Genomic DNA, 12,570 nt, shown 5'->3' on the forward strand with positions numbered 1-12,570 from the left:
ACAGACCATCCTTTTATTGGTCAAAATCAGAAAATAGAATATTATAGGTCAAACCACAGAATTCCCAAAATAAGCCAAATTCAGTCTGTGTCTCTTAACTACTTGATAAGGTACATGAGATCATCAGCTGACATATACCACCAAAGATGAAAATATCTAACGCTAGCTTGATGTCATCTGCTTTTTATATGTAGCTACAACATTCTGGGTTTGACCTCTTTTCTCAATTTGAACTTCTATGGTGATAAGTAGAATTTTACTTTTGTTCGACCAGTGCATTATTGAAGTAGGTGTTGTTCTTTGGCAGAATTGTTATGGAACTCCTTCGTTTGAGTGGGAGCTGTTCTAACACTAGGGTGACTCACAGTTTGCTTCAAAATATGAATCATCTCAGATCTGCCATTTCAAAACCTCCTAAGCTATGCAGGTACGATTATAAGAACTGGTCTCCGTAATCCCCAAATGGCCAAACGTTCTGCAAGAGATCACACGGGGTTCAAAATGTAACATGCAAGATTTCAAATTACATAGATGGCTTTCTTGGGACAGCCATTTAATATCAAACATGTTTTGTGACTAAAAATAGACCATTCTGCTGACATGGTGCACAATGCTAAACTGGGCTTCTCTTTGCCAGTAACCTCAGGATTCCCCCCTTCCTGTTTTCATGTCTTCATAGTTTTCTTTATAGTCATGAGTACCTTGCAAGGTTTGTTTCTCTGCTTGTCCAATTGACACCGGAATTGGAGATGGCACTATAGGAGAGGGACTTGCACGAAAATAGCAAAGGTTGGAATACCACCATCTCACCTTTTCCTCAAACCATCCAACGAAGGGTTGCACATTTCTCTCGTGGCACTAGGGAATATCCCTACCGGCAAAGGGTGGCATAAACGTGCTAACCCTAGACACTATGGGGTGGTTGGGAATTGTGTTGGCCGGGAGAAAATAAGTGTAACACAATGAACCAGAATGTAGGACAATGTTAGGAAGGCCTTAGTTGCACCTCATAGCACAAGCCCATCAGTTTCATTTGCTCTCACCAATTATGGCTTTGGGGTCGCAGCAAGAGTTAAACCACCCTTCATCACCAATGTAAATGTGGATGTCATGCGCCAGTCACTGTGGAAGCAACAATGTAGAGCGCAATGTAGGAACACAAGAAGCTGCCTTATACTGAGGCCAGACCCTTGGTCCATCTACTTCCTATATACTGACTGGCCGTGTCTCTCACACCATTACCTGGAGATGTCAGGGGTTGAACCTTCTGCAAGAGCAGATGCTCTACTACTAAGCTACGGCGCTTTCCCAACCTCGTTCTGCCCATGATTCCTTGTAGTTCCTGCTTACTTGTGTGTTAACATCTAAATTCTTAGTACTTTAGTGTGCTTCTTCTGAACACAAGCATTCAAAACAATGTCAGCCAGTATCTCCTGACTCTGTTAGCATCTGACCCTGCGAAACACCCTCATCAGAATTTGACTATGTACAGTGACAGTAATACATACAGTAGTACCTTGGGTACTTCAGGTTGCTTCAGGTTACAGACTCCGCCAACCCAGAAATAGTACCTCAGGTTAAGAACTTTGCTTCAGTATGAGAACAGAAATTGCGGCACGGTGGCAGCGGGAGGCCCCATTAGCTAAAGTGGTATCTCAGGTTAAGAACAGTTTCAGGTTAAGAACGGACCTCCAGAATGAATTAAGTTCTTAACCCAAGGTACCACTGTATATGAAAACAGTTTCTGTTTCTGTTTGCCTTTTATAATCAGTTTTTCTGTCATTTTAATTTTTGTTGTATCATCTTGTTGAAACATAACATTAAATGTGACCCCTATTAACACTGTTATCCATTTTCTAAGACATTACAGAATATATTTATATATTTCTGTTGGTGGTGGCCTGGATGGAAACAGCAAAAAGCTGGAAAATACCTTCAGGCTGCTCAATCCAAGGATGGTTCACAAGAGTATGGCACATTATCCAGATGAAAAATTAACACATCACAGCAGATTAGTTAGAGGGTTTGTTAAATATTGCGTTTTTATCCTACAGCAGGGCATATAAACCATTTATCATTTTGGTGGAAAAGTGTTTGTTGTCATGGAAAACTTTCCTAACAATGCATCACATCACTATTCTTCAGCTAATGTTATCTATCACCGGTAAAACTGTTTACATTTCTCTTTGTGCAAATTATAATTTGATTGCTGTTTAATGCTTATGTTTGGTCCAATCTGTTTTTAAAAATGTAACAATAGTAATTGGCCGTTTGCCTGTCTGATTTGTAACAATACAGTTCTTTATTTTTCAGTGGCTTTCCCCATACATTTTCTGCTGCTTGTAAAGATCACTTAGTGCTGCATTTTGGTTTTAGTGCTGTTTATTTCTTTGGTATGTAATTTTTATGGTATGGATTTTCTTTAATGTTAACCACTTTGATAAATATTCTTAATGCATTTAATAATGAAATTAAATCACATTTAGTCTGCAGTCGAAGACAAATTGACTTCACAATTTGCTTCGCTTCAAAACCGAGTACCGTATCTTTGAGGCCTGACCATACAGTGGTACCTCAGGTTAAGTACTTAATTCGTTCCAGAGGTCCATACTTAACCTGAAACTGTTCTTAACCTGAAGGACCACTTTAGCTAATGGGGCCTCCTGCTGCTGCCGCACCGCCAGAGCACGATTTCTGTTCTCATCCTGAAGCAAAGTTCTTAACCTGAAGCACTATTTCTGGGTTAACAGTGTCTGTAACCTGAAGCGTATGTAACCTGAAGCATATGTAACCCAAGGTACCACTGTATAGGGTTTGTGACTACTGACCGAATTGTTCAAATCGCATGAACCTCAGGCAAAACACATTTTAGGGTGACAGGATGCAAAATCACTCTTCTGCACAACTAAGAAGCATATAGACAAGGACATGCTGGGGCAGAAGGGTAGCAAATAGGGGTGCCGTGCAGTTTATGGTGACCACACCTGATGCTGGCAACGACAACCAGCAGACATACTGCCTAACCAGCCCTACCACTTCCCACCAACCTGTCTACCCCTCCCCTTCCTAGACCAAAGGGAGGCCTTGGCATCACTACCGCTACTAAAGCAATGACAAAACAATATGTAGGCCGGTGAAGGGGAAGGGACTGTCACTGCCACCACCATTGCCATGAAGAGGCAGGGGGAAGCAGAGGAAAGGGGGGAGATGAAGGCAACGAAGAGGCACATAGTATGTTTGGACCAAGGCCAATCAAGGACGTAACAGGGAAACATATTAGACTTCATAATTTTATTTTTCTCCCACAGTTTTTCTGGGTCTTAGCTGAGGTAATTGACTTCATTTCGGTAGGTTCTTGTATATGAATACAACAGACAGAGAAAAGCTTCTGGTGTTGCATTCAGGCAGCAAACCTTGATATGAGATAATAGGTATTGAAAAAACTCAGTTGCTCCTGCTTTAATCAATGAAATCATGGAAGGTATACAATGGAAAGGTCCCCTTTTGTGCACACATACATGCAGCTTGACAGAATGACAGGCCTCTTTATTACTGTATTATAGAAACGTGGAACCACGTTATCAGGACCTTTCCTCAGACCAGACTATGCCTCAGCCTTTAGAATAAATATAATGACCCAAAGTCACAAGAGTATAAACTCTCACCACATGCCAAGGATTTCACAGTAGCCTCCTCAAAATCAACTACGCTGCTACAGAGAGGAGGCCAGTGAGGTATAATGTATAGAAATTCACATAATGTCAGTAAAGAGAAAAATCGAATAGTACCAGAAGGAAATTAATTTTTTCTCACACATCTTCCCTATGGAAGGCAATAGGTACAATAACAACAAAAACTACAGCTCTCATAATTAATTCTCTATGTTTCAGACAACATGGCAATGATATGCTTCCCTCCTTGAATGAAATCTTGGGACTGAATGCCTTGGAGGGAAAATCAGGTGGTAGCCACTGTGCAGCACAGTGCTTTGGGAACAGGAAGAACCACTAGGAGCAAAGGTGCTTTCTGCCCTGCCCTGCTCTGTTCTCTTTTCAACAGTGCAATTTTAGCATTGCCTTCATTGCCATTATCCATTTGATCTGAGGACAAAGTCATGTGGAGTGGCCTGTGTACTAGTAAAGAGAAGCAACAATGAGAGAGCCTACTTTGCATTTTTTTCATTAAGGTCAATAAAAAAGAAGGGTGGGGAGAAGGAAGAACAAAGAACCGGCCAGGAATGCCGTGCATCCATTGTGTGCTTGGATTATTAGCCACCGATGGGGAAGGCAAAGGGTCTTCTTGCTCCCATCTGCTCTGCTCTCTTCACCCACTGCAAATGATTATAGATCCACACTTGTTTACCATGTTCAGACTTCAGGAAGCAGTAGACTGTAACTAATCAAAATCAGCAATCCTGGATTCCCAAACTTCAAAGACTCAAATAAGAGAATAGATGGCCCCCATATTCCCATCCCAGTTAGCTGACTGTGGTTTCACAGAACAAAAGCCACCCTAATTTTCAAAATGTCATTAAGGAAGCTTTAATAATATAAATAGGGTGTGTGCGTTGACTTGGTTTAGGAGCTAAATAACCTTGTGAATTGGGATGATTTTGCAGTATTATTAATTCTGTATTTCTGTTTTATAGCTCTATATTTGCCTATATCTCTGTGGTCTTCCCATCCATGGTTTTTTTTTGCAAGAAATAAGGCTGTCCAAAATGTTACACGCAGAGCACTTAAGAGCTCTCAGTTGGGTTTTGTTGTTGTCGAAACACAGAAATTGGGGGGGTGTCTTTTTTTAAAAGATGAAAGCTTAATTTAACTTTATTTTTTTAAGTCCTATATTGATCAGCTTTAACAACAACTACTACAACAAACCTCAGAGCTCTTGGTAACGCCAAGGTTGCAGATCTCCTGGGTATTCCTGCACTGCAGGGGGTTGGACTAGATTACTCTCAGGATCTCTTCCAACTTCTATGATTCTTCAGAACTCTACAGGCAGCATTCTAGATAGCCTCATGATGCAAGGCCTGTCTAAGATCTATCGGAGGACATAAACTAACCCTGGATAAGAAATGCAGGAATGAAGCGGCAATTTTTTTATTAAAAAAATTATTTTAAGGTAAGGTAAGAGACAACCCTTCACTTCCCCAACCCCAGAGATTATGGAGGAAAGTGAATCCCTTTTATTTCCCCCATAAATTGTAATTTGACAGACTTAACCCACTCTGGACGGGTTCCTGCGCCTTGTTTTATACAGAGTAGAAAACAATTACAGATCAAGTGGAGAGTACACAGGGCAGCTCAGAAACGGTGGATTAAAAAAAACAATGCACTGATATGGATGAATGCAAAGTGAATCTTGCAGCCTGGGCATCTCTCTAATAATGATGATCAAATCTGTCAAACTAAACAAACAATCTCACAAGCATTTTCAGGGAAAGGGTTCATGCTAGCACAGAATCATAGAGTTGGAAGAGGCATCAATATTATCTGGTCCACCCCCACCAATGCAGGAAATCCACTGTTGCAGCAACACTGATAGTGATAGGTGGTCAAGCAGCCTCTGCTTAAAAATTTCCAATGAATGAGAGTTCACCATCTTCCAAAGCAGTCTGTTAAGTAGCTTATAGCACCAGGAAGTTCTTCCTAGTGTTTCATCCTTATCTTCTTGTTCTCTTTTTCTTTTTGTAGCTGGAACCCATTGCTTCAAGTCCCATGTTCTGGAGTAGCAGAAGACAAATTTGCTCTTATTATCTCTGCAATAGTCCTCCAGATATTTGAAGATGGCTATCATGTTGCTTCTTAATCATCTGTTCTCCTGGCTAAACATAACACAGCTCCTTTAACCTTTCCTCATGAGACTTGGTTTCCAGGCTCTTCACTATCTTTGTCACTGTCCTCTGGAGATGGTCCAGCTTGTCAATATCCTTCTTAAGCTGTGGTGCCCAGTACTCTAGGTGAGGTCTGACCAAAACAGAAATACAGCACTACCATTACTTCCTGCAATCCGGACACTATACTCCTGTTGATGCAGTCTAGAATTGCATTAGCCTTTTTAGCTGCCACATCACACTGCTGAGCTTTGTTTAGCTTGTCTTCTATTCACCACCCAATCCTTTTCGCATATACTGTTGTCAAGCTGGGTGTCACTCATCTTGTATTTATACATACATGTGATCTTTTTCTTCCAAAATACAGAACAACATTTATCTCTGTTGAAAATCATTTTGTTAGCTTTGGCTCAGATTCTCCATCCTGTTAAGATAATCTTGAACCAGTTTTTGTCTCCTAAGGTGCTGACTACCCCACCCACTTTGGTATATACTGAGTATCTCCTATATAATCCTTTGTCTAAGTCATTTATAAAGATGTCTAACAGCACCAGGCCTAGAAGGTGGGCCAGTCTGCCTATGAGGCGAGGTGAGGCAGTTGCCTCAGGTGGCAGATCTGGCTTGAGAAGTGTGTCTCCTCCATTGCTGTTCCCTCCCACTCTTCTCTGGTCTCCTTTTATCTCCCCACAGCCTTTGGGAGGGGCAGCAGCTGGGGGCTGCAGAAGAGTAGGAGGTGGAATTTTCTGTGTTACCTGAAGCAGCAAAACATCCTGGGTCAGGAGAGAGCCCCATGGCACCTGCCTGTCACTTCCCTTCAAGTTGACAGGAAGCCACTGATGCACACTCTTTGGGTATGGTCTCTCAGCCAGCTTCAAATCTTCTCACCCAAAGTAACATCCTCCTGGTCTGAGGGTGCTCCTCACCCAGCTCTCTTACCAGAGATTCATTTGGGCTCAGTAGCAGGGATTGCCTTTTACCAGCTTCAGCTGGTAAGACAACTATTGTTGTTTTTGGACCAGGAGAGGCGTCTGACCACTGTTGTCCTTGCACTGGTAACCTCCAGGTTAGGTTATAGCAATGTATGCTATGTGGGGCTGCCCTTGCAGTTGGCCCATAAGCTGCAGCTAGTACAAAATACAGTGGCTTGACTGATCACTGGGGCAGACTCTTGCCAGAGTGTTATGCCGCTACTAAAAGAATTTCACTGGTGGCTAATAAACTACCAAGCTAAGTTCAAAGTGCTGTTAAAGGTGGGGGCCACTAGGTGGCGCATCGGAAGATGGCTGACAATAACATCTCTCCGACCCACACGAGGTAATTTGGAGGCTATGATGGGGGTAATTAGCCTCCTTAACCCCCCCAGGATGGTGGGGGGGACGGCCCTTGCCTGCTGTGCCCTATACCACCCCTGAATTTGTGGGGGTGGGGGCACTAGGCACAAAGCCCTCCTGTGGGATTTCGGCACTCCTCGACGCCGTCCCTGATTCGCGCTGCTAGTTGCAAGCATCTTCAAAAGAAACAATTTGGACGAGATAAATTGCACATGCTTCAAGGAAAAAGGGGAGTAAAGACTGCTGACTGAAGAGATCTCTGATAACAAGACAAGAATAAAATATGAGAAGATACGTCAAGATACGGTATGACTTGAGGGGGGAGGGGAAAAAAAAAACCTGCCTTTCATTATGTGATTTAACAAGAATCCCCTCCCCAAATGAGTCAGGAACTAAGGACTTAAGCTGTGGATTTAAGGCTGTGTGGAGATAAACTTTCGAACCAAAGCAATGTTTCAAGACGAAGCTGGAAAGCTAAGAGTTTTGGAATGACGCAGTTAAAAATGCCGTCGCCATTTTGGGAGGCATTGTTGGAGCTCTTGGGTCTGGGAGGAGAAAGAGAGAAATAGAGTTGTTTACATATGTCTCGGTGGGACTCAAGAGCGAAAAATGCCAAATTTATGATGGAAAGAGCGATGTTATCTACGAAGGAGATATATGGAAACCATCTGGACTTAGTGGAGGAACGGGAAATCCACACAGGATTATTATTTTGCTTATCAGCTTAAGGAGACTAACAGAAGAGATCGTAAAGGAAAAATAGAAATTATATGAACAAGATATGATGTGGAAACACCAAGATAAGACTGAATAGAATTATGAATTTTGTTTGGACTGATTGGGACTGATTTGGACATTAACGCAGTAATAAGAAGATGATCTGAATCCCCCTTTGGATCTTGAAGTATGGGTTCCCCCAACAAAATTTAAAAATTTGGCTTTGTAATTTGGAATCTATGTGATGTGATTTAATTTGATGTGATTGGCCAGTTAATAAAAATTATTAAAAATGAAAAAATCAAAGTGCTGTTAAAGGTAAAGGGACCTCTGACCATTAGGTCCAGTTGTGGCCGACTCTGGGGTTGTGGCGCGCATCTCGCTTTATTGGCCGAGGGAACCGGAGTACAGCTTCCGGGTCATGTGGCCAGCATAACTAAGCCGCTTCTGGGAACCAGAGCAGCGCACGGAAACACCGTTTACCTTTCCGCTGGAGCGGTACCTATTTATCTACTTGCACTTTGATGTGCTTTCGAACTGCTAGGTTGGCAGGAGCAGGGACCGGGCAACGGGAGCTCACCCCGTCGCGGGGATTCAAACCGCCGTCCTAGGCTCTGTGGTTTAACCCACAGCACCACCCGCGTCCCAATAAAGTGCTGTTACTGGTGTGCAAACTTCTTTACAGCTTGAGACTAGGAAACCTAAAATACGGTCTTACCACATATATAGCCAATCAATCACTGCGCTCTGAAGGAAATGTCAGATACCATCTCATTAGGAAGTCCATCCCATAAGATGTAAGAATTTCTATTGTCTTCTCTGCACCTGTTGAATACCTTCCTTTTTCATCAGGCCTTTTAAGTGGAGATCTTTATCGTAGACTGTATCTGTGCTGGGTTTGTAATAATTGTTTCTATATGTGGTATTGGTTTTAATGTTTTTTACACATGTGGAATTGTTTAAAATTGTTCTTATGGTTGATGTTTTACTGTGAAATCAATTTGATATATTTTATGGGAAACAATTCATAAATGGAATGAAATAAATTAACAAAATACTGTGTTCAGTGGGCTTTGCCCCCTTGGTAACTGTGCTTAGGGCTGCAGTGTGTGAGAGCAAAATGTTGGACTAACTAGGACTTTGCCCTGATCCATCAGGGTTTATGTTCTCCTTATGGTTTAATGTTACTGGCCATTGTCACTGCACATTATCTTTCATGTCAGCTGCACGTTATGTGACCAAAAAAATCACTAATTTTGTTCGCTCTTAATTCGATCAGGTGCTCTCTTGTTCTATATTTGTGTAGAACAGTGAGCAGCTGTTCCCTGATAGAGATTTCAAGAGCTTTTGTGGTTTCATATACCTCTATCATATTTCCAGTTAACTACCTCTCTTTTTTTCAAGCTAAAGAGCAGTAGTATTTTTAACATTTTGTACAAAAATACTCCATCTACACCGCATGATCACATTTTTGTGTTTCTTAGTGCCATTCTCAGTCCTCCTAAAATGAAACGACCAGAACTATCTAGTTGATGAAATACACTGAATAGATAATCGCATTCTTTTCTCTCTTTGTCCTTAGCAGCCTTTGACATTCTATTTAATGGTTTGAGGGTTCTTTTACATTTCTGGTTACATATTAGAATTCTCATTGTTTCCTTCCATTGAGAAATAGGGAAATGTTGATTTGCTGTCAATTCCCATTTTTGAGACTGGTTATACTCCTTCTTATGAAAGGCAGGGTCTCCTTTTGATTATAACATTGGCCATGCTGGCTGGAGCGGATGGCAACTGGAGTCCAAAGGTTCCCCAGTGCTGCTGTAGAACAAATAATTTACCATTGCCATGAACGAAGGATCAAAATGATGCTGATAAGAAGAGGAAAATGTCAAGGAAGATTATATAATTTATTAGATGGAGGCTGTCATAACAACTTAATCTTATAGAGGACAAAAATAACAGCCAATTCTTAGCATATTCTAACAGTTAATGGGTATTAAAGAGGATGACCCAATATATACGGGATTACCCCATCCCATACATAACACAGGAATTAAAAGAGTAGAATGGGAAATTGTTGGTTTTTAAAAATCTATTAACCACCCTGAGATTTTCTCAAACAAACAAACAAACAAAAAACAAGCATGGACATTAATTAATATTTGAGTGCCCTTAATTCAGAATAATTTCTGTATATTACTACTAAAGATAAAGTAAAGGACCCCTGGATGGTTAAGTCAAGTCCAAGGTAACTATGGGGTGCGGCGCTCATCTTGCTTCAGGTTGAGGGAGCCAGCGTTTGTCCACAGACAGCTTTCCAGGTCATGTGGCGAGCATGACTAAACCGCTTCTGGCGCAACGGAACACCATGACAGAAACCAGAGTGCACGGAAGCACCGTTTAACTTCCTGTCACAGCAGTACCTCTTTATCTACTTGCACTGGTATGCTTTCGAACTGCTAGGTTGGCAGAAGCTGGGACAAAGCAACGGGAGCTCACCCCGTCAGGGGGATTCGAACCGCCGACCTTCTGATCGGCAAGCCCAAGAGGCTCAGTGGTTGAGAGCACCACCTGCTCCCTACATATTGCTACTATGTTGTGGCAGCATAGCACAATAGGGACAGTTGTTTTTTTATACAGCATCAAATTTCTGGCCTAACTAGAATTTTTACATCACAGGGGTTTTTTGTTGGGTTTTTTAAAAACAACAACCAAAACTTCCCAAGTTTTTTTGGATGTGAAGAAAGAATGAATATGTGATGCCATGGGGAGCTTCACTTCTTCAGCCGGGCAGGAAAGAATTTACAGCCTCTGCAACCAGCCTAGCACATTCAGCCTGCAAGGAGACACTGTGTGTGCACAGCACATAATATACGCCCACCCACACATCTGTTCTTTTTTCGTTTTAGTTTCCATATGGGTCTCTGCGTGTCTGCCTCTGGCAGACTCAAAAGTCATAGAAGTAGAGTAATAGCAGACTTGCAGAAAATGTTTCTTCTTTCTGCAGGAGAAGCGGGAAGGAGAGGCTGCAATGAAACAATGGGGAAAGTATATAGAAGTGCGCATGGCAGGCTGATGTTTGCTTGAAAGTAAGCCCCTTTGAACTAGTGCACAGGGTGCATAGGTTACTATCTTAAACTTGCCACCTCCATGCTGTTTAAGAAGTTGTACGTGACAAGGTTCCTGGTGTCAGAAAAGCCACAGAAATTTGGAGGTTCTTGGGTGATATTCGACTAAATTCTACTCAGAGTAGGTCCATGGAAAAGAACAGACATATCTCGTCATGTTCACTAATTTAATTGGGTTTACTCTAAGTAAAACTTAATTGAATACCATGCACATATATTTAAACGATTAGCTTAAGGCAGTGTTTTGATTTCTCTTTTGGACAAAACAGGCCTGAGGATTCCAAAGCAGCTACATTATTTCCAAAGCCATTTGGTTTTGAAGAAACTTCACAAATACCTCTTAGGTGGTGGATGTTCTCTGGTGCAGCAGACATCTGCTTGCCTGGAGATTTTAGAGTGATTTAACATCCTTTCCTTCTGTGTCTTTTGAGAAAAGAAAAAAAAAGAAGAAGCGCAGGATAGTTTTCAATTGGGAACTGAACCCACGTTCTCCTCTTTCAGTCCTTACTAGTGATATCCTTTCAGGCAAAGTATTTAAGTTATGGGAAGAAGATACTGTACCACTGGCATCTTGTGGCCAAAGATGAATCCTTGAGGGTTAAGTCAGGGGATTTTTTTTTTTAATACAGCCAAAATGTCACAGCATTTATCCTTTTTAGATATTGGTGTGTCTTTTGCCTTTAGATTTGCTGCCCTTCGGATGGAATCAGTGCTTTCCCCCCCCCACAAAAAATAAATGTTTAAGAGTACTCTCATTTTGACTCAAGAAAACCACCATTTTATAGTTCAATGCAGGAAAAATAAATACAGTAAATGGACAAAAGTATAAAGATTCACAAAATGTTTAGGGGTATGCGTACCCCTGCATACCCCCCAGAAAAAAGCACTGGATAGAATTAACTGGGTTTTTAAATTGGCTAATAAAAACTAGTTCATTTTCTTCATGTTTTCTAAACAAAGCAAACACAGTGAAGCAGCATGTTCATCCTAATTCAGTTTAAACCAGAGTACTATGATTTAAGTCTCATGGGGATCCCCGTGGAAATTCCTTAGGGAATTCTAGATATTGGCATTGGAAAGTCATAATAAAATTGGACATTGTTTATGAATTAAGATACAGTACAATTTTCATTTTCAGTTAAACCAAAAGCAGACTTTATGTGCATGCATCCTATATATTGTAATAATGGCTGAGGTAAAGGTAAAGGGACCCCTGACGGTTAGGTCCAGTTGTGGATGGCTCTGGGGTTGCAGCGCTCATCTCGCTTTACTGGCTAAGGGAGCTGGCGTACAGCTTCCGGGTCATGTGGCCAGCATGACTAAGCCACTTCTGGCGAACCAGAGCAGCACACGGAAACGCCGTTTACCTTCCCACCGGAGTAGTACCTATTTATCCACTTCCACTTGGATGTGCTTTCGAACTGCTAGGTTGGCAGTAGCAGGAACCAAGCAACAGGAGCTCACCCAGTCGCGGGGATTCGAACCGCCGACCTTCTGATTGGCAAGCCCTAGGCTCTGTGGTTTAGACCACAGCGCCACCAGCGTCCCAATAGTGGCT

The sequence above is a fragment of the Podarcis raffonei genome, chromosome 3 (assembly GCF_027172205.1).
Source record: "Podarcis raffonei isolate rPodRaf1 chromosome 3, rPodRaf1.pri, whole genome shotgun sequence".
In the NCBI taxonomy this organism is placed as follows: domain Eukaryota; kingdom Metazoa; phylum Chordata; class Lepidosauria; order Squamata; family Lacertidae; genus Podarcis; species Podarcis raffonei.